Here is a 20,175-nt window from a genome sequence, read left to right on the forward strand (position 1 = left end):
ATGTCCCTACATTTGATTTATTCCTACATCCATTGCAGGAGGCTTTGCTCTTTCCAGGAGGCTGCAAGTGTTCAATAATAACTGCAGGGCTCTTTGTCTCCCTCCAGCCTCAGCATGTGGGGGATTATTTCTCCTTTGCAGTGTTTTCCTTCACTTCCCTGGTGTCAGGGGATGTGTGGGATGTGGGAAATGGCCTCATCACTCTGCAGAATAACTTGCTAAAATACATGATGGAGAAGAGCTCAGAGTGTATGGGCTTTGTCTGTAATCCCAAGGATGGTTTGGGAAGGATTGTAAGGACTGAGATACAGCTTTTAAACCAACATGATCCCCAGAGCTGAGGAACTCCGTGCGTGATGTCTTGTACCAGGAAAACAAAATTGTCGTGCATTCAGCCACAGTAAAAGGCAGTGTGGTAAAAACTGATCCAAGGATGGCTTTTTCCCGTGTGAAACCTGATTAAAAGTCAGAATTTAGTACCAGAGGAAGCCTCTGTGGTCAAGAATTAAGCTTGTTCAGCAACCATATAGGATAATAAACTTGTCCAGAGTTATAATGGTTACTGTTAAATCCTAGAAGCATTTTTAAACCTAATGCCTCTGAGCTGAAGCCAACCTTCACTTGGTACAGATCAGGAAGCATTAAGAGCAGGCAAACTTCACCTCCCACACCAGCACTGTGGGCATTTCACACCAGCACAGGGACCAGGAGAGGTTTTATCAGTAATGGGCATCTTGAAATGAAGATGCTCACACGAGTGCTAAACCCCTCTAAAGGGCTTGGCCCAGCCCAGAAAGAACAGGAAGGGTTCTCCAAGGTACGGTTATTTCTCCGGGCTGTGCTGGGCAGCTGCCAGCTTTATTCACAAAACTGCTCTTTTCCTCCTCCCATAATTGCAGTGGGCACAAAGCCACCTCTCAGGAAAGAACTGGCACATCCTCGAGCTCCATCTTCCCGCCTCAGCAGGGTTCTTAGGATGAGCTGGCTGGCAGGTGCAGCCACTGTCTTCCCACAGAAAAAATGCCTGTGACCTCTCTTTGCCCCTTCAAGCTCAGTGCCCACTCTCAGAGTTGAATTTTCCAGTGCTATGAGTGTCGGCCTCTAATTGTTCAGGTGCCTTTTCACATCAAAAGCTTTCAGGTTTGCTCCTCCAGCATGTGAAAATTGATTATTTATCCTTCCACTGCGGAGTCTGATCCTGCCTTATGTCACGAGCACCATCAAACCAGCAGCAGTTACATCCAAGCCACCAGCAAGTTTTCAGTGAATTGGGGTTTTGTGTTGTTGGAAAATGGCAGTTAATTAGAACTGCAGCTTTCTGTGCAAATGTACTTGTTTTGCTAAATTTAACTCAAGACAAGGTGTGAAACTGCTGAGCAAGGAGGCAGAGCAGGAGTGTACCCCTTTCTCTCTCTCCTGCCCTGATCATCCAGGAAAGTATCTGGTCTCCATGCCCCTCACCTGCACTGTGGAAAGTTATTTTCGAGTCCTTTTTTTGAAATGGTGCAAAATCTTTCATCTGGTATCCTCCCCAGTGGGTGAGGGAGCAAAGAAATCACTGGTTTCTACACTGTGAGAGATGGATGCTGTAACCTGGTGCCTCAGGCATTCATCCAGAATAAAACAATTCCCTTATTTTTTCTGGAAAAAGAAAAATTTTTTAAAAAAAACAAACAAAACAAAACAAACAATGCCAGAATTTTTCAATTTCATTCCTTTGAAAAACAAAGCAAATGTTGACACCTGCACATTTCACAACAGGTAATTGTTGGTGTTTCAGTTACCCCTGGCACTGGGTTGGCCTGATGACCCTTTGGTGACCCACATTCACAATACCAGCTTCTCCAGTGGTCTGACACCAACACTCCCTCTCTGCCAGTCCTGGCACATCTGAAACTCCCAAGGTCATTTGCAAGGACAAGCCAAAAGTTTGCATTTAGTAAACTGCTTCTCATAGTTAATTAATAACAATTCAGGCAATTGGGAGACCTGGGTGAGGAGTGAGGAACAGCCCTATATGTGTTGTCCTGGCTTCCCTCAGCTTTTACTCCTTCAAGTCCAAGGGTGGACCAGAGGTAACCAGAGGGAAAAGCAGAGCAGAAAGTTTCAAAATCACATTCTTTCCCCTAAAACATGAAGGGACTTGTTTGCTGCAGCAAGCTGGGTTTGAGAGGGATGGAGTGTAAGCAGGTTAGAGAAACAGCCCTGTCTGCCCGTGGTTATCAGCATGTCCTCATCCCTCTGGTACTGCAACTGCTACCACGAGTGCAGAGCCACGTTGACAGAGAGTCTCTACCTGACTGTGAGCTACCAGCAAAGAGCCCTCAGGAGGCCAAAGGCTTCCCTCCCCTCTTGCCCGGGCAGTGTAGCTCGTTCATACGTGTGGAAGAAAGTTTGACACCTTTTAGTTTCTTGAGGAGTGGATGTGGGAGCAATGGGAGAGGAAAGGTGAGGCAGGAAATCTGGCTCCCTTTAAAGGTGCTTTGATAATCTCCTGCACAAAAAGCAAAAGCCCTCAGGTTTCTCACACTGTAATGTGGAGCATGGACTGCTTGAGACCTACATTTATAGCTCAGTTACCAGGAGTGAAATGCTTTACTTGCCTCTGGGGACATGTGAAAGGAGAGCTGCCCCCAGTGTACCACTAGAAGCCATGCCAGCAGTTCAAATAATTTTTTTCCAAAATTTTATGATCTGATGCTTGGATTACATTTGTTTAGCTGTAGAGGTGTGAGGTCTGAAAAATTTGTCAGAGGAAAGAATAGCCCCAGCTCCAGACGTGTGTGCATTTGGAGGTCAGCTTCAACTGCGACACTGGAAATCCATGAGGAGGGATGAAGTCATAGGATGTCTTGCCCCAGACCTAAAGTGTAGGAGAGGAGGGACACAACTGGTGGTAGAGAGTGAGAGAAGTGACTCTGAGCCACCTGGGGTGAATCCAGAACCGGGGTGAAGCCACCTAAAGCTCGCCTGGACATCTCTCACTGCACAGGGCTCTGCAATGGACGTGTTACATCCCAACCTGAGGAGCAGAAGGGACTGGACATGAACCATCACTGCCTCAGCCACCTCCCCACATCCACCAGCCAATTACATCCACTGACACCCAGCATCTGCCACTGTGGCAAACCAAATCCACCCCCCACACACACATGTGCACCTCAGGGTTTGGGAAAACAGGGGTATGGGCTGCACCTATCAAAAACCCAGCAGAAAAGAACTTGAGGGCAGAAAAAGAAGACAAGCATAAGAAATAAAAGTGGACATATGGTAGCCCTAATAAAGAGTGATAAAGTCTCTGATGCTGCTGGAATGACTCCCACTTAATTAACCGAGCTTTGGACCAGACTCCAAAGCAGCTCACTTTCCAAAGCTGAGATAAGTCCCTGGCTCCTATTTCCAGCTCTTGTGCTCAGACTGCTCGACAGAGCCCATCCTCTTGCTTTTATTTATGTTAGGGAGTCACTCATTCGTAATTCATCTGGGGCTGGAGCTCACTTCCCGTGTCAGGATACAGATCGTTTATAAGGCGATAAGGGACTAAATTAACATTATAACCCTGGGTTTGGAGATGCTCACATTCTCTCTCAAGATGTTTATTGCCAATAAACACAGCAGAAAATCTGACTTCACTGACCTTTGCTTCACAGATAATTCTCTTTCACACTGTACGTAAAATGAGACATTTATTTAATGTAGTGCTGTGCTGGGTCCAGTGGAGTTCAGTACATAACACCGGACAGAACAGGAGCTGTAGGTGCTCAGTACCTTTGAAAATACTGCTCTTACACACCTATTTAGGGTTTTTAATTGTCACATGTGCCAACAGTATATTTTTACTTGATCATCAGGAATTTCCCCTACACACCTTCCATCCCAAAACCCAAATTCATTTGTTTTCATTTGAAGAACAACAAAACATATAATTACCAAGCACATGACAAGACTTCATGATGGATTAACAGCGTTTCACAGTCGAAAAGAGGCCTGTAGATAAAAAGCCAACGTTAACAGATATTCACTTAGTGAACCCAAAATTTCCACCCCATCTCTAATTGCACTGACACGCCACATTTATGGAAAGGAGTAGCAAATGTTCATCTTTTATCTTTGAAACATATTTAAATTGCTTGTCCTCTTCATGACCTGTAAAAAAACCCAAGTCTTTATGCACTGAGCAGGTAAACATCAAAACAGTTTTTGTGTAAGATTATAAGACAGCATTAATGAACAAGTACAGGTACCACCAACAAAGGTTGGCCATGGATGGCACACACCATGGGAAAACTCTCGGGTTCTTATCTTAGGAGTCTCATTTCCAGGTGAGGTTTGACTCTCTAACATCATGAGTAACTGTCACAGAGATGATCCAAGTGGCATCAGGTGCTCTTACAATGGAACAGCACTGGTGGGTCAGCGACTCAGTGGGTCAACTCTGCACAGCAACATTTGGGAGCTTCTCCTGAGCTGGGATAACTGAACATGGTGATGTGGATGGTCCCACCACAGCCCTCCAGTGACTGTTGCTCATGACCTATTGCTTTGGAAATAACAGAGAAAAATGTGGGGTGCCCAGCCCTGAAACCTTGGAGGAATGTGACTTCCAGTAAGTGGTCAGCACTCACCTCTAAAAATAGAGGCACTGAAAATCACTGATGACTTTTGATAGTCTTGGCCAAAATCAACTATTTTTAGCCCATCTGTTCCCTCTGAGCTCAGTTCCCTCAGGAAGAATGTATATTCTGGGGGAAGGGGAGGAGGCAGAGGTTCTTGTCACACAGTGAAAATTGAAACACTTTCATATCAAGAGCACTAAAAAATGACAGAACCACTTAATTTCTTTAAATGGATTTGAGAATGTTGCCAAGTTTTGTGAGCAATTAAATTAAATGCAGGATAAGATGGTAGGGATGAAGGATAATTATATGTTCTCAAAAGCTTGGTCTTTTTGTAAATGAAATGGCCTTAGGGAGTTTTCCAGCAAAGTTTGGGCTCAGCTTTTTAGTTCCAGCAAAGCCAATTGCCAATTGTGGCTCTACACTGGGCATATGTGACATGATTTTTAATGAATTTCCTCTCAGATTCCCATTCAGTTGCCCACCAAACCTGACAGTAGTTTGTTTTTATTTTGGCAGCTTTGTGCAATCAGACCTGGCCTAATGTAGTCACTTTCCCACATCTCTACGCTCCTAACAAGCAAAGAATTCAGTATATTGGACACTGGGAAATTTATCTGACAAATAAACACCGGAAGCCTTTGAGGTGATAGTGTAACAAATGCAGCAATAGAGCACTAATTACAGGTCTGGCTAATGAGCCCAGACCCATGAGGGGTTGGAGAGCTCCAAAGAGGGGCTCAGTGCCACCATTCACTCTGCTGAAAGTCAAGAGAATTAATTTGTTCTTGCTGAAGGAAGGTACAAGAACTGATCTGTTGGGCACGTCAGTCAGAGTGTGTCCAGACAGCATCCCATGACAGTCTGAGAAAGAAATCTTTAAGAAGATTAGAGGTTCTGCCACAAGGCTCTGTCCTTCAGAATTTGAGCACTGACTCATTTTCTTTTGAAGTTATTTGTGGGTGTTAGATGAAATTATTAATTTATCACTGTTCAGACAATGTTGGATGAGCTATTCACGAAAACTTTTTCACTTTTTGGAAATGTTGTAAACCTGTTACTACTGATTGTCCAAGATCAGTTGTTTCAGGAACTGGGGGAGGTGATACAATATTCTTTGGGTGATGCTCATTACTGTCCTGATTGAAAAGCTGCACTGAGTCAGACACATAACAGACACAAAAGGACATGATTTAGACATTATATTCAATATATCTGGTAGTCAATCTGAACAAGTTCACGAGTATCCCAGCAATGGAGAGGATGGATTATGATAAAGGTCAGAAATGATTAAAACATCATCAGCATGAAGGATTAGCCATTAAAAATGAGTAAATCCCTTGGATCACTCATCTGATGTTTGCTATCCACTCTTACACGTCGCAGTCTGACAGGTTACAAAACACAACCTTGGGCCAGACACCAACTCGTTGATTCTAACAGAAGGAAAGAATATTTATGAGCAACTTGTCTAAACATGTGGAAATGTTATTTCCATGTTTTATTTTATCTTTTTTCCATTTTCATTTTTTATTTAATAAATCAATTTTGTGTTATTTTGGCAACATTGTCTCCATGTAAAACATATTTTATTTGCAACTAGCTACAAAAATATTTCCCAAGTACATTCCAACTAGCTGCAAGGATGATAATCTTACAGACATATTTCTTTTTATGGGTTAATTATATTTATTTTTAGTTGAATTGCTGGGCTTATTCTTGGGAGCCTGTTGGATCCTGAAGATGCTTGCATTTGCTGTTGGGAATATGGCACAAGCAGCAGCACTGAACTGGATAACATTTATAAAGGCTCTAATAGCTTTGTTGCTGGCGAAGAGCTGAGAATGTCATTTTCCCAACCCCACCTACAGACTTCAGGACCCAACAAGCTCTGGAACAAATTTTGCATTTCAGTTTTGTAAAAATGATTTTATCTATTGCTGGAAACCCCTCCAGCACTTTAGAATAAAAAAGAGATAAATATGGTTTTATCTAATGCATGCATTTGTTTCTCCACTGGTTGAACATAAATCCTTCTGACTAGTCTGTGGCATTGCCCAACACCAAACCCCTGCTCCTGCAGTGCCATGGAACTGGTATGGCCATGCCACCATCAACCAGGAAGGTACCAGCTTGTAAAAGCCATTCCAGCTGGAGTATCCCTCTCTCCAAGGACATGGATGGTGTCAAAGGATCATGATCAGTGCATCTGGAAGAGTTTGCTGTATTGACTGTGCTGGATGGAGCCTTTGTGGCCAGGGTTAGTGCAAAGTAACAAGGGCACAACAATTACTGGGACTGTCATCCTTTCATAGCTAGAGACACCACATTCTTTTCCATAGGAAACACTTTAGATCGTGTAATTTCCCATCTAGTTTTGTGCTCTTTGGTCATTTCTTATCCTTCTGTCTTGAGAGAAGATGCCAAACACTGTTAAGCAACTTCTGTTTCAGGTATTTACCTTTAGTAACTGATACCCAGTGTAGAGTTTGCTAATGGATCATTCAGGAAGGAATACACTAAATGTGAGGAACAGTGAAGCTTAGATTATTGGTAGGTGTTCACAATTAACATTGGTTTGATATTTTAAAGGTTTTGATGACGAGTGTCACATTTGAGAAAACAAAAATTATGCCTGAGTAAAGATTTCCTTAGTAAATATGTGTCACAGGAGCTAAATCTGAAACCAAAGCTGGCTCCAGGAATGTCCTCAACATGCCATCAGCACATTGCCGGTGGGGTTGCCTGTTCTTTATGATTATGGTACTTTAAATACCTAATAAAAGCAACAACTTGATGTTTTAATATGTCATAGGTGTCACAACCAGTCTCTGTGCCCTGAAAGCTCCAGACCAGACACGGTTCTCATGACTGTGCCTTGTGTGCAGCAAAGTGTGTGAATCAGAAGTGTTTCTACTTTTTGCCTGGAGGGGTTCTGTGCATTTATATTGGCATAAGTCACACCAGAATCCTTGAAAACAAATACTTTGGCTTCAGGAAAGAAAATGGATCCACAACAAATGGTGTTGTATTGCTTAATGGTTTCCTGACAAATCCCTGTCTCTGCTCTGGAGTTGTGAAAACAGACGTGGAGGCTGCTCTTGTTTCACTCTCAGGAGGAACCCGACAGGTGCAGTGAGAAGGCTGGGCTGGGTAATAAACCCACAGGTTCAGATGCTGTTAAAAAAGGCACTCAGCACACTTAGCTCAGCTGAGGACTGCCTGTAACACTGCCATGAGAGGAGAGGTCCTGCTTCTGGGCTGTGCAGTGCTCAGCTCCCTCAAAAAGGTGGAAAACAAGGAAGGAAGGTGGGTTCCCCACTACCTGGCACAAGGTGTGACTCCCCAGGATCACAGGGACACAGAATGGGGGCAAGTCACATCAGAAGATGAGGTGGACTGTTCCCACAGGAACTGTGGGCCTGGGGTTGGGTTTCCACGTGTGTTCCTCTTCCCAATGGTTTTAGAGTTTACTGGGACTGTTCAGTATGAGTTCTGCTGTCAGTCACAGTCCAAGGTTTCTTCTCTCTTAACATCACATTCCATGGTAATTTCTGCTCCACATTCAGAGTCTTTGCCTTTTGAAGGATGGCATGGGATAAAGTTTTATTGGTGCATTGACAAGTCTTACAGAACTAAACAGACTTGACTCAACAATCTTGAAAACTGATGAACCTCCTCTTGCTCCAGCAGAGTGACAGAACTGGAAGGTATTGTCTGAAATAATAATACTTCTCTTCCTCTTGAACTGGACCACCTAGGTCCTTCCTCACAATTTATCCAGCCTGCTCCTTGAGACAGCAGCCTGCACAGTCTGCAGCTGTGCTTCCCGACCCTTGCCCCTGGGAAGTCTTTTCTGATGTCTTGCCTAAAACTCTCCAGCTTTAGTTTAAGCCTATTGCTTTCTGCCCAATGCACTTGGGTGCAGAGGAAGGCTTTATTTCTAAAATACTTCATAAATCGGTAGGAGGTAAGATGGAGCCTTTCTGCTTCCATTGCAAGTTATTTATTTTTAACCAGAAATTTGGAGAATTTATTAACTTCCTCAGAGTGGTTCAAATAAACCACACAGAAGAGCAATAGCTTTCTGTGGAGTGCTTCAGGGAAAAGTAGTTTCATGCACTAGTTAAACCCAGTGTGCTGAAGTCATGGGAAGTTTTGCCATGGAGTAAAACAGAGCCTGGATTTCAGCCAGAGACTGGCAGTTTTCATATTCATATATTTGTGAGGGTCCGTTGGCTCATCCATCCTGAGAGAGTCTTGGTGTCTCACAGGTAAATACACATGACAACTGTGGAGCTTCCTGTAGGTCTTTCTGAGCTATGGCCACTTAACCTTTGTTCAGGGGAGAGACAAGAGCTCTCCTCAAAGCAGGATTGTTTGGGGCTTGACTGATTTGCTTGATCTTTAAGTAGACAAGGAAGAGCTGAGGTTGTAATTCTCTTAAAATGAGAACACAGGCTTAGAAGAAATACAGATTGTGGAAGAGGTAGAGACTTGTGGCAGAGCACCAAGAGCCTCAGCCCCATCCATCCTTCACCCCAGGCACAGACCAAAAGTCTATCGGTCACAACAGTTTATTCATGTCAAATGATTCCAGCTCCCAGCAGGAACAACGGGACCAGCACCAAGCAGAGGAGGTTTGAATCATCTGAGCTTATCACACAGAGGTTTCAGAAAGTTCACATTACAGAGCCCCAATGCATTTTACAGTGTACTCGAAGGGAAAGGACTGAAACATCCAATATATCTCCCATAGGTTGACAACCCAGTAAACACTCCAGCAGGATAACCATGATCCTTAGAACAATGGAAACATTTTAGTTAGAAACTGTAGAAGTTACAAGGCGGAGATTTATGTGCTGTGGGGCAAATAAATATTCAGTTCCCATTAATGTTAATGGGAGTTAAGTGGCTAATTCCCCACACATTATGCTGAAGATTTACTTCTCCGTGTTTCATAGAATAAATTAATTTATACTCTTCCTGGAGGTTAGACCTGAGAAAAACAAAGAGCTCAGAGTTTACTCCGTTTTTATGAGGTCATTTTTTTAAAGGAGGTTTATTCCCCGAACAGAAGGAAAGGTTAGAAGAGCACCAAGTTAAAGCAATCCCCTCCATGGGATGCCAGGGAGATTTGTGGCAGGCATTTAATCCAAACTCACAGACGGAGAGACACACAAAGATCCATATAAAATGTCTTAATAACAGAAGCCGGAAATTTGTAACAATAATAAAGGCTGACATTTATACAGAGCCTTTCATCCACACATCTACGGGCTGGATTTTGCATTCAGAGGCACTCACAAAATTCTCCTACAAACCACATGTGATTTCACACTAAGAGGGCAAAATTCATCAAATAGGCTGACTTAGGCACTCCTGAAACAGGCAACACTGGAGCAGCCATTTAATGCCCCTGGAAGGTATTTAAGCATGTTTTTTAAAGCTCAGTGTGTTGTCACTAACTTCAATTGATTTTGAAATGAGAGCCTGTACCTTGATGAACTCCTACCTACTCCAGCACTGAACAGTCGTTCCCTGCATCTTCACACAAAAAGTCCACAGATTTTATTCCTTTCTTATGCTCCAGTCTCTAAGATGACCCCATACACTTTCGTTGCTGGCTATAAGCCATTTAAAGTCGGTTTTGTGAACAAGTTAGAAGTCACAAGGATCCTTTGGCCAAGATGTGAACAGTATGTCACAGTCTGTGCTCAAAGACGACCAAACGTTCATTGCGAACAATCACATTTTTCTCTTCCTCAGTTAAGGACTACGACACATTTGTGCTGAAACTGAGATTAGAGATTATGTGTGAGACAATTACACATTTGTTTGCCTTTCGCCTGATCTGAAAAAAAACAGCTTCAGAGAGAGGGAGAGAAAAATTCAGAGTAGTGTTTTCAATAGGGCACAGTAATCTGCCACAGATAAGCAGAGGTCTTTTTTACTTATTCAAATGTTAAGCTTTCCCAGGAAAACAATATTTTCCCCTAACTGGTCACTCAGTCATCTATAACTCCATGCAAACAATTCCTTTTCATTAGCAGGGTCACGCTCACAATTTCATTTTGGTCAGAAATTGCTTTTGTATTGCGTATATTAGTTTGGGTTTTTTCCTTTTTGGCAGCAAAACAGCCTCCCAAGACCTTTGACAGTAAATCCACACACTCATCTTTCATTAGGACTTAGCTCTCTCAGATCCCTTCGTATTTACCAAGCCAACAGCTGAAGAGGTACTGCAGGATCACATGGACTGGGCATCCACGCACCAGCTTCTCCCAGCACTCTGGTGCCAAGACCAGGAGCTTTGCTGTGCCCCCTCCACCCCCAGCTCTGTTAAATGCTCTTCATGTGACTTGTTATGTTCAACTTTACCTGGAAAGTGCAAAATGAGGTACACACAAATTAAATTATAGCCCAGACGTACTGTGCTTGGCCTAGTGTGAACACAGAGACAAAGCAGGACTGGAATGTGATTTCCTTGCATTTTTGAAATGTTGTTTACTATCTAGTAAACCCATTTTGCAGCACCCTGCCTTTTATTTTCAAACACTTCTATCAGCACCCACTGTATATCAGTCACTATTTGATTATGGAAGTTTTCACAATGGTTTCCGGGCAGCTTTAAAAAGCTGCCAAAGAATTCAGTGCAGCAGAGGCTTGAACTTCGTTGATGTTTTTTCACGAAAAGAGGCTGAAGAACAAATAACAAAGATGGAAAAATGGTATTTCCATGACCTGTGTGAATGCAGTAAGGCCCAAACCATCAAAATAAAAAGACTTTTGGGGGTTATACAGTTCAGACAACCTGCTCACAGCTTTCTGCCAGTGCATGAGGTCCGTAGCCCCTCTGGCTTTACTGATTCTTGAAGAAGAGCAATAAATAAATGCCATGTCATTACTGAAAAAGCACCTATAAGACACAGAACAAATATTAATTGTACTTAAAGTAGTCCAATTAGATGGTATGTGTGCATCCCAGAGAGATGATGGACAGGTAAAGAACAAAATATCTCCATTCAAAAGAGACAACTGACTCAAGCTGTTTGTTTTTGCTGGCCACACGTGACTAGGATTGTGCCTGTGCAGATAACTTTTACATTCTCTGCTTCTCCTCGGGGACAATACCTTGTCTTTTTAAGCCATTTAGTTGTGTTGATAATTTTTATTCTTTACACTAGGCTGTTAGCCAAGGCAAATGTTTGTGTTGTTTTAAAAACTTGAAGTGTATCACTGTGGGAAACTTAAAATATACAGATAACTTCAGAAAGCATTTTTGAAAAAAAGTTGTGATAATATCCCATGTTATTTCACTTTCCTTCTGTTAGTTTTACATGTAGCAGTGTTCAGTGCCTTCACTGCCTGTTTTTCTGTCCTCCTCCCTTCCCATTCCAAATATATAAAAATACTGATATGATGCAAATTGAACTGAACCATCAACATTTCTGTAGTGACAAAAGCTACAGAAGAAACCAAGAGCCTAAAACCAAATGTTATTTTTATCTTTGAAAGAATGTGTGAAATATGTGGCTGAAATACATAAAACACTTAGAAGCATGTGTATATTAAATATTAGGACTAAACAGGACTCAAAACAGTAATGGAAGGACAGGCAAAGTTTAATTGAAAACGACAAAATTAAATAAGACACAGACTCTGAGTTCACACAGAGAACACTGGTCCCAGTCAAACACCACCAGTGCTGCATTCCAGCGCTGTGCTGGGGCTGCTGAGCACACGGGGGCTCAAAGCTGAAAGATTACAAGTTTGGCTTGTGAAAGCTGGATCAGACTCTGAGTAAAACAAAGCTAGGCAGCTGAAAAGATTCAAGGACTGCTCAGGACCCACCAGGAAAGCTTGGGGGAAGGAGCAGAGTGAGGAGGATGATGCCTGGGATGAAAGCAGAGGTGGATCTGCCACCCCGGGGTTAATCTTTACTGCTCACTCTGTCCTACAAGTGGATCCTGGCAAGATCCTCCAGCCAGCAGGACACAGCTCACCATAAAAGGACATATTAAGGGTGAACCTGACTGCAGAGCCTTGGGTTGCATGTCTGACCCCAGCTCCACCCTGAGCTCCAGCACGTGGGTTTGATCCAGTGTTAGTGAGTAAATCACACGGCCCAGCGTCCTGTATGGCAGCACGAGGGGAAATGGCCTCAAACTGTGCCAGGGGAGGTTTAGATTAGATATTAGGAAAAATTTCTTCACTGAAAGGGTGGTCAGACATTGGAACAGGCTGCCCAGGGAAGTGGTGGAGTCACCATCTCTGGAGGTGTTCAAAAGGCTGTGACACTTGGGACTATGGTGAACACAGTGATGGTGGGTTAACAGTTGGGCTCAATGATCTAGAGGTATTTTCCAACCTTAATGATTCTATGATTCTGTATTTCTGCCTCATTTTTCATGGTGAGGGTGGTGTTGAGTGTTCAGGGGCTGTCCTGCCTGACACGCACGAACTATACATATGTGTGTTAATCAGGTGAGGTTGAGCTCCCATATGTCCTTGAGTTAATGGTGATCCTGTATGGACCCAAATCTCTCCACCAGCTTGTCCTCATGACTCACCATAACCTCAGCCCTACCTTCCTTTTCCAAGACACACACAGAGGCACAAGTCCCCACAGGTTTGTTGTTTTAGGAATGGCTGAGATTAAAGTGGCAGAGAGTTGTGTAATGCAGCTTTAACAAGCATGTGCTTTCTATTTGTCACTGCTTAAACTGTACTTTCATACACACAGCCCAGGAGTCCTGCTGAAATCTGCAAAACATTACAGGCAGTGCAGATGAAGGGAGAGCATCTGGCTGGGGAGGCTGGGCTGAGAAGAAGTCATTTTGATGGAATTAAAGGAAATAGTAATCAGGGTTGTAGCGAGAACTCTCTTCCTCTCGTTAATGTATTTTCTTGAACAAAGCACAGGAAGTTATAACAGAAAGCTCCTCTGTGCTCCTGGGGCACTCAGCGCCCGGCATCCTTCAGCTTAGCACAAATCCCCTTTGACTGGGGGCAAATCAGAGATCCTTCCCATCAGCATCACACAATCCCGGGCATGCCCCATTCAGTCCCTCCTTTTCCCACTCCAGGGATGCTTTTCCCCTTCCATATACCTCTGAATATAAAGGAAAATGTCTGTTTTACCTGCTTGTCACTAATCTCCATCCCTCCAGCTCTCTTGCCGGCTGTAAGGGTTCTTGAAGTGTCTGTTTTTCAGCAATAAGCATTCCCTAACCGAGGTCACACATACTGTCTAAATGCCAACAACCAGAAACTTTAAATAAAGTCTTACTGAAGTAACTGCACAAATATCTTTCTCACAATAATCTGCTCATTGTCTTTCATGTGTTTGCTAATGAGCTTTACCTCCTGTGGAAACTCGATGGGCTCTAGCTGTACAGTTTTCCAGTATTTGAAAAATCTATCAGTTTGGCTGGAAGGAGAGCTGCTGTTTGTTTTTCTGTGGTGAATTTTGTTTTTATTGCTCTAACTGCAGCTCTAGAAAATGAAACGTCTGTCAAAACAAATCAGGAGCAGGAATGCTCCAAACCTACATTTTTGGCACCGCTCTGCAACACCAAGTTCATCGTCTCGACTTTTTTAAGCGCTGAACATGGTTAAAATGAACTTCAAGATCAAGACTGAGTAGATGCCCCATTAATTATGTTTCGATGTGTAGTAAGCTTCCAAAGTGGAACCTGAGGCCATACGGAGCTTTTCTGGTGCCAAAAGCCTGAGGGCTTCTCCAGCTCTGCTCTTGCTGCTTTAGTCACTCTCAACACATTCCAACCCCACAACTCACTAATAGCAGAGGAGACTGGAGGAATCCCAGTTTCGCAAACATGTGCCACTGATCCCATTAATCATATTCCCAGTGACAGTGCTCACAGCACTCACCGCTGGGAAGGAAAACACCCCTCACCGTGGGGTGTTTAGGTGTGTAGTGTGAGCATGAGAAGTATTTGCAGGTCCCAACAAATGCTCTTGAAGCACCACGGTGCAGTGAACTGAAGTATCTTGGATTATGAGCCCATAATAAAAGCAGGGATGCTAAAAAAAAATGTGTGTTTTTGTCTTTGAAAATGGAATTACATCAACTTCTAACTGAGCGCAAGCAATTGGTGCGCACAAGAATTGGTCTGGTATGTGTGTCCTCCCCAGCACAGCCCGTGATTTGGGGGAGGATGGCAGGTATGAAGGCAGGAGCCTGCACTGGACATGATCTCTGTGGTAATGCCAAATACCTTAGTGTAGAAAGCCCTCAGTTAATTAGTAAAGAAAGGCTCAGGAGGGAAAGCTATAAGCTGTATAGCATCGTGGTGATATTAGGGCTCAGTGCTGATGATGCTGAAAATTGGTCACATTTAGGACATTGTTTAAAATAATGAAAGGATTTTCCCATTGGGTAATAATAATAATAATAATAATAATAATAATAATAATTGCAATCAAATATCAACCATGAACTAATAGTTGTGCAAAAACATGTGTGCTTAGGCTTCTGTGCCACAGAACAGCCCATACAAATTTTAATGTGCAAATTCTGAGTCTGTGACTGAACAGGTGCCTTCAGAGAAAAGTGGGTAAATTCCTTTATAAACAAAAAATAAATAATAGAAAACACAGGTGGGCTGTCTTGTTTAATGTTTTCCATATGCAACTGCAGAATCACAAAGCCTAGAGATTAATAAGGGGAAAATCATTCCATGTCAACACTACTGCAAGTTTTAGAGGCCAAAATCCTCTCGAGTCTGAGCTGAGGCATGAGAACATTCCCTCCATGAAGAACCAGGATTCTCAGGTAATAAAATAATGGGGAGGATAATGCTTTGCACTTGCACAGTGCTGCATGGGAAGTGGCAAATGAGGACAGTGGTTGCATCTATGGAAAAATAAACCCCAGGCTGGGCTCCAAGCCAGCTCTGCTGTTCACCTATGTCTGAAAGCAAGCACAAGCATTTTCGAAAAAACATTTTATTGCAGAGTGAAGAATTGAAATGTGAAGATTCCAGAATTATTTTTTTTTTGGTAATTTTAATTCAGCCCCTTTGTGCACGTGCATTCTGATGTATTTTTACCAGTATTTCTTGCTTTGTTGCAAGATTCCTGCTTTGCTCCGTGCATTCTGCACATCAGGAGATTCTCAGTCAGTGTCATTCTTTTTTTTAGTCTTCTGCTTTACTGCATTACACAATCTCTGCTGCAGCATCCTGAGGCAGCTCTGGGGTGACCCATCTAGTAGCTCCAGAGGGGACACTTTGAGGTGCTCCCTGCACTGCACAGCACCCACAGTGTCCAGGGCCCAGAGCTCTGTGCCAGCTCCAAAGCTTCCCCGTGCCCTCCCTGCCTGGGTGCTGGTGCCATGGCATCAGCATCAGCCAGGCAAGACCACTTGGAATCCTTCCTGGAGAGCCACAACATTCTCTGCCTGCCAGGCAGGTGGGATTTTGGGGCATTTCAGCCTGAATCCAACCTGCATGCAAGACCAATAATAAATGGAAAATGCTGGGATTTAGGAGATATCCCAGAGCAGCCAGGTAAATTTTGAGGCAGCCACAGAGACCACCTCTGTCTAGATTTATAGATCATGGTGTCCTCTCTGGCCAGGTCTTACCCTCCAGCAGCACCAGGCAAGGAGAGCTGGCATAAGGGATTGCACATCACTGTTCCTAAACACCACGTGGGCAAACAGCTTGGCTGGGACTCATGGAAGGAAAAAGGATGGCCAAGAGAGGCTCTGCTGGCCTTGCTTCACCTCTGGCTGAGTGGCCACCACTCCAAGGGTGCCCAGTCTCCTTGTTGGTCAAATAGTCCTCCTGAAAAATTCAGAGTAGCTATTTCCTGCTCCCTCCCCTCTCTGCAGTGTGCTGGGCAAGCATTTGGACAGATAGAATATGTTTAGTCTAAGGAGGAGAAGTATCTTTATTAGTTTGTGGCAACATTTTCCTTTCAAGTTCCATTAACAAGGTTTTGTATGCCTTTAGATGGTGTTTTATTTTGATTTTTAGGTGTTAACATAAATCCTGTTGTTCAGCATTATAGCCTCACTGATCTTATTTCATTAATACCCATCTTTGCTCCTGTGGATTTTATTAATTTCAATCAGTACATAATTAGATTTTTAAGAGCCATCATTAAATTTCTAGCATTTGAAATAGTCCTCAGAGAGTTGCCCTGTAAATGTGACCCATCTTCAGGCCCTTTTTTCTCTTTATAAGGAGAGCTGTAAGATCTTTTGTTTTATTCATGAAATGTCACATTGTCTAATATCACAGCACTACATCACATAACACATCCAGCTCTGTAGTAGTAAATCCCTTTATGTTTCCACATTGTATTACAATTTGCAATATTAATGTTGCAAGTAACGTATAGTGACAACTGAAACTTTCAAAAGAACATACAATTTCCATTCCAGACACCCTCTATCATTCCCAGTAATGGGTATCCCGTCTGAATGTATGTTTCTAGCAGATTATAACACCACAGCCATCAAAGTACCCGTGGTACTTGCGAAACCACAAATATGCAGGTCATCCATAAATAGTAAAACATTTCCAAGAATTTAGGCTTTTCCTTTCCAAATCTTAATTTCTTGCTATTCCCCCCAAATAAATAATAACAACAACGATAATCATAATGATAATAACAGTAATGGGCAATGGTAGAGTAGCTGTGAAGTGTCTTGCAGTAATACAGCACTGCACAGCTATATTTCTGTACATGGCACAGCAACTCATCCTGCCAAATCTGCCTAGAAATACCCAAGATTTGATGACTAAACCATGGATGTCATTGGAAGGCAATTTTGGTTTTAGCTCTTGAAGGTCTCAGAGGGTTTCCCACTTCTTTCTGTGCCACCAGGTTGCTGCCTTCCCACCAAGTGACCCATCCACTGTACCCATGGTGGAAGTCCATGCCTTCAGGGTTTCAAACCAGGCTTATCAGTCTCCTTTTTCCCTCACCAGAAATAGCTCAGGCACCTGCATATATGCTGTTCCTGCTCTGCCAGCAGCTGTACTAATCTCTGAAAACTTAGAAAAGAAAATGAGGGGTAGATGTTGAACATGTGGTTGTTAAAATGTAGAAAAAAGTTCAAATGGAGATGGCCCCATTCCCTCCTCCTCCCCACACACCTCGACCCCAAGTTTAAATTTGTTCAAGCTCTGGCTTTTCCCAAGGCCTCATTCTCCATTAGGAAGTTTTATCCTTTCTTTACTAATTGTTTATACCAGAGGTAAATCCTCCCAGCTGCCCATGAGAAGTGAAGAGGTTCCCACAGCTCTGCTATCTCAGGGAGCACCACGAGCCTTTAGGGACAGTTGACAGGAACATACACATTGCTGTCAGGCACCAGTGATTGCAGGTTTTAATTATCTTCTTAGATAAGTCAAGACAGGTGACAAGGCTCACAGCTCTCTGCTGGCATCCCAACAGGGGCAAATCCTCAGAGCTGTGAGGGTTCCTGAAGGTACCTGAGATCCACATCCCAGCCTCTCCAGGCACAGCCTCTTAACCCCTGGGATGTCACAGGTGACATTGGCCTCAGCAGGTCAATAATTCTGCCCTGGCTATCTGTGCTTACCCATTTCTTTTGCATGAAAAGGATGCTTCTGCCAAGCCAAGTGATCCCTGCCATGCTGGGGGGAGGCATATTCAGTTCATCAAAACTTGCAGGTAAAGAGCAGCCACCCTCACAAAACCTGGCTCAGCTCTCAGCTGCACCAGGCTCATGCTGTAAACTCTGCTTCTGTTTCCCTGGGGCTCAGGAAAGGTTGGGTTGAAAGGATTTCCAGCATATGGGTTTCCAGCATATGGGTTTCCAGTATAGAGGTTTCCAGTATAGAGGTTTCCAGCCTGCTTTGGGCTGGCCTTGGGGCTGCTGCAGGACACTCCAGCTGCATCCAGCTGTTGGTCCAGCACTGGAGCTGGCTCCACACTACCTGCTGTCACCCAGGTGTGAAGGCAGGGATGGGGACAGGCAGCAGAGCACCAGCCAGGAGAGCTCTGCTCAGCCCCAGGGCTCCTGTGGAATCCTCCATCACCCTGCACAGACAGTGTCTTGGCTCCTTTCTGCAGCCTCAGCAGAGAACCCAAACTACTGCCTCAACCAAAGTCCAAGGATTTAGCCCATAAATCTCAAGGCTTTGATTAATTCCTTTCCTTTGATTCTTTTTTTCCTTCACAGATGTTAACATTTTCCAAGCAGTTACATGTTACCTTGGTGAAGTGCAAAGAAAATAGAAACCATGTCTGAAATGACACAAAGGATAAAGTAGAATAGCAGACATTGGTTTAATGCAGCAATTGAGATTAGATAAGGAGCATATGCCCAGGGCTGGATCTGAGAAATTACCAGGAATGCAAAAGACATTTTTAGCATGTGTTTCTGATATAAAGTCACTTTCACTCAGAGGGGAAATATGTTGTGTGCTAATACTGATATTTTCTTCTCTGATCCATCAGGTGAAAACATATTGGAAGAGGCAGGATAATAGTATTTCACCAGCAGTACAGATCTCTTCTTGCTAGATATAGATTTATTGTGCCTTCTCAGTCAAAACTGATAGCATCCAGCATACTCCCATTTACCTCTCACTGCTTCTGTCATCTGGCATTTTTCTATAAACAGACAATGATTTAAGATTTCAGCAGAAATTAAATCATTTTGCCTGGTAGAGGATGGCAAGCTTTGAAGCCGTGCATTCTTGATTATACAGATTTAATGTGAAAACCCACCATACAGCTAAAACTTGCTTTCTTTCTTCCAAAACTTGACAATTCAGGAACACAGTTGCTTTCATCAGCCATTACCACAATAACGGTGATGATGAAAAGACATATTGGCCATGCTTAAACTATTTACTTGGAAAAGTGTTTGAGTATGTGAGTACCATAATCAAATTTGGGAGCACATAAATAAATGTTTTTATGTTGCAGTCTGTAGCAGACATGTGGCTGGTTCAGAGAAATCTGGGGTCCTTATTCAGACCAGGGAACCCCAGCCCCAATTGCACCCAAATAAACAGTTTTCACTGGGATTCTTGTGGGTTTGTCTGTGGAACTGACGTGAGAAAAGGTTTATTTCCACTCTTGAGGGGCTGTACAGAAGGGATGGAGGTTGTTCATAACACGCTGTTGTTGCTGTGGATCCGACAGCCAGGGACTGCTCCGTCCTCCTGACTCACCCTCCGGAGGAGCCCCAGCCTCCCTCCGTGGGAGTCTGGCAAGAAGAGCCATCTAATTTAGGGACTCACGTTAAAGCTAAATGGGAGAGAACACTCCCACAGATACAGCAATTTCTTGCAAAGAGTGGCTGAACAACTGGACCATTTCTGAAGTTATTTCTGCATATATTCCACTTATACCTTGTACAGCCTCAGCTATTTTGCAGCCCAAGTGAGATGTGGGGTTAAACACACACACGTTTGCATCCATCCCAGCAGTGCAGCAATGAAGCACCACTCAGCCCCAAGCTCTGCTCTTAGACCACTCCTCTCCTCAAATTCCCACTTTTATATCCATATTATTCTTTTATGAAAGAAACAAGTTATTCCCA

Source organism: Pipra filicauda, unplaced genomic scaffold (assembly GCF_003945595.2).
Source record: "Pipra filicauda isolate LSUMZ 115617 unplaced genomic scaffold, ASM394559v2 scaffold13_size5146498_pilon, whole genome shotgun sequence".
Taxonomy (NCBI): Eukaryota; Metazoa; Chordata; class Aves; order Passeriformes; family Pipridae; genus Pipra; species Pipra filicauda.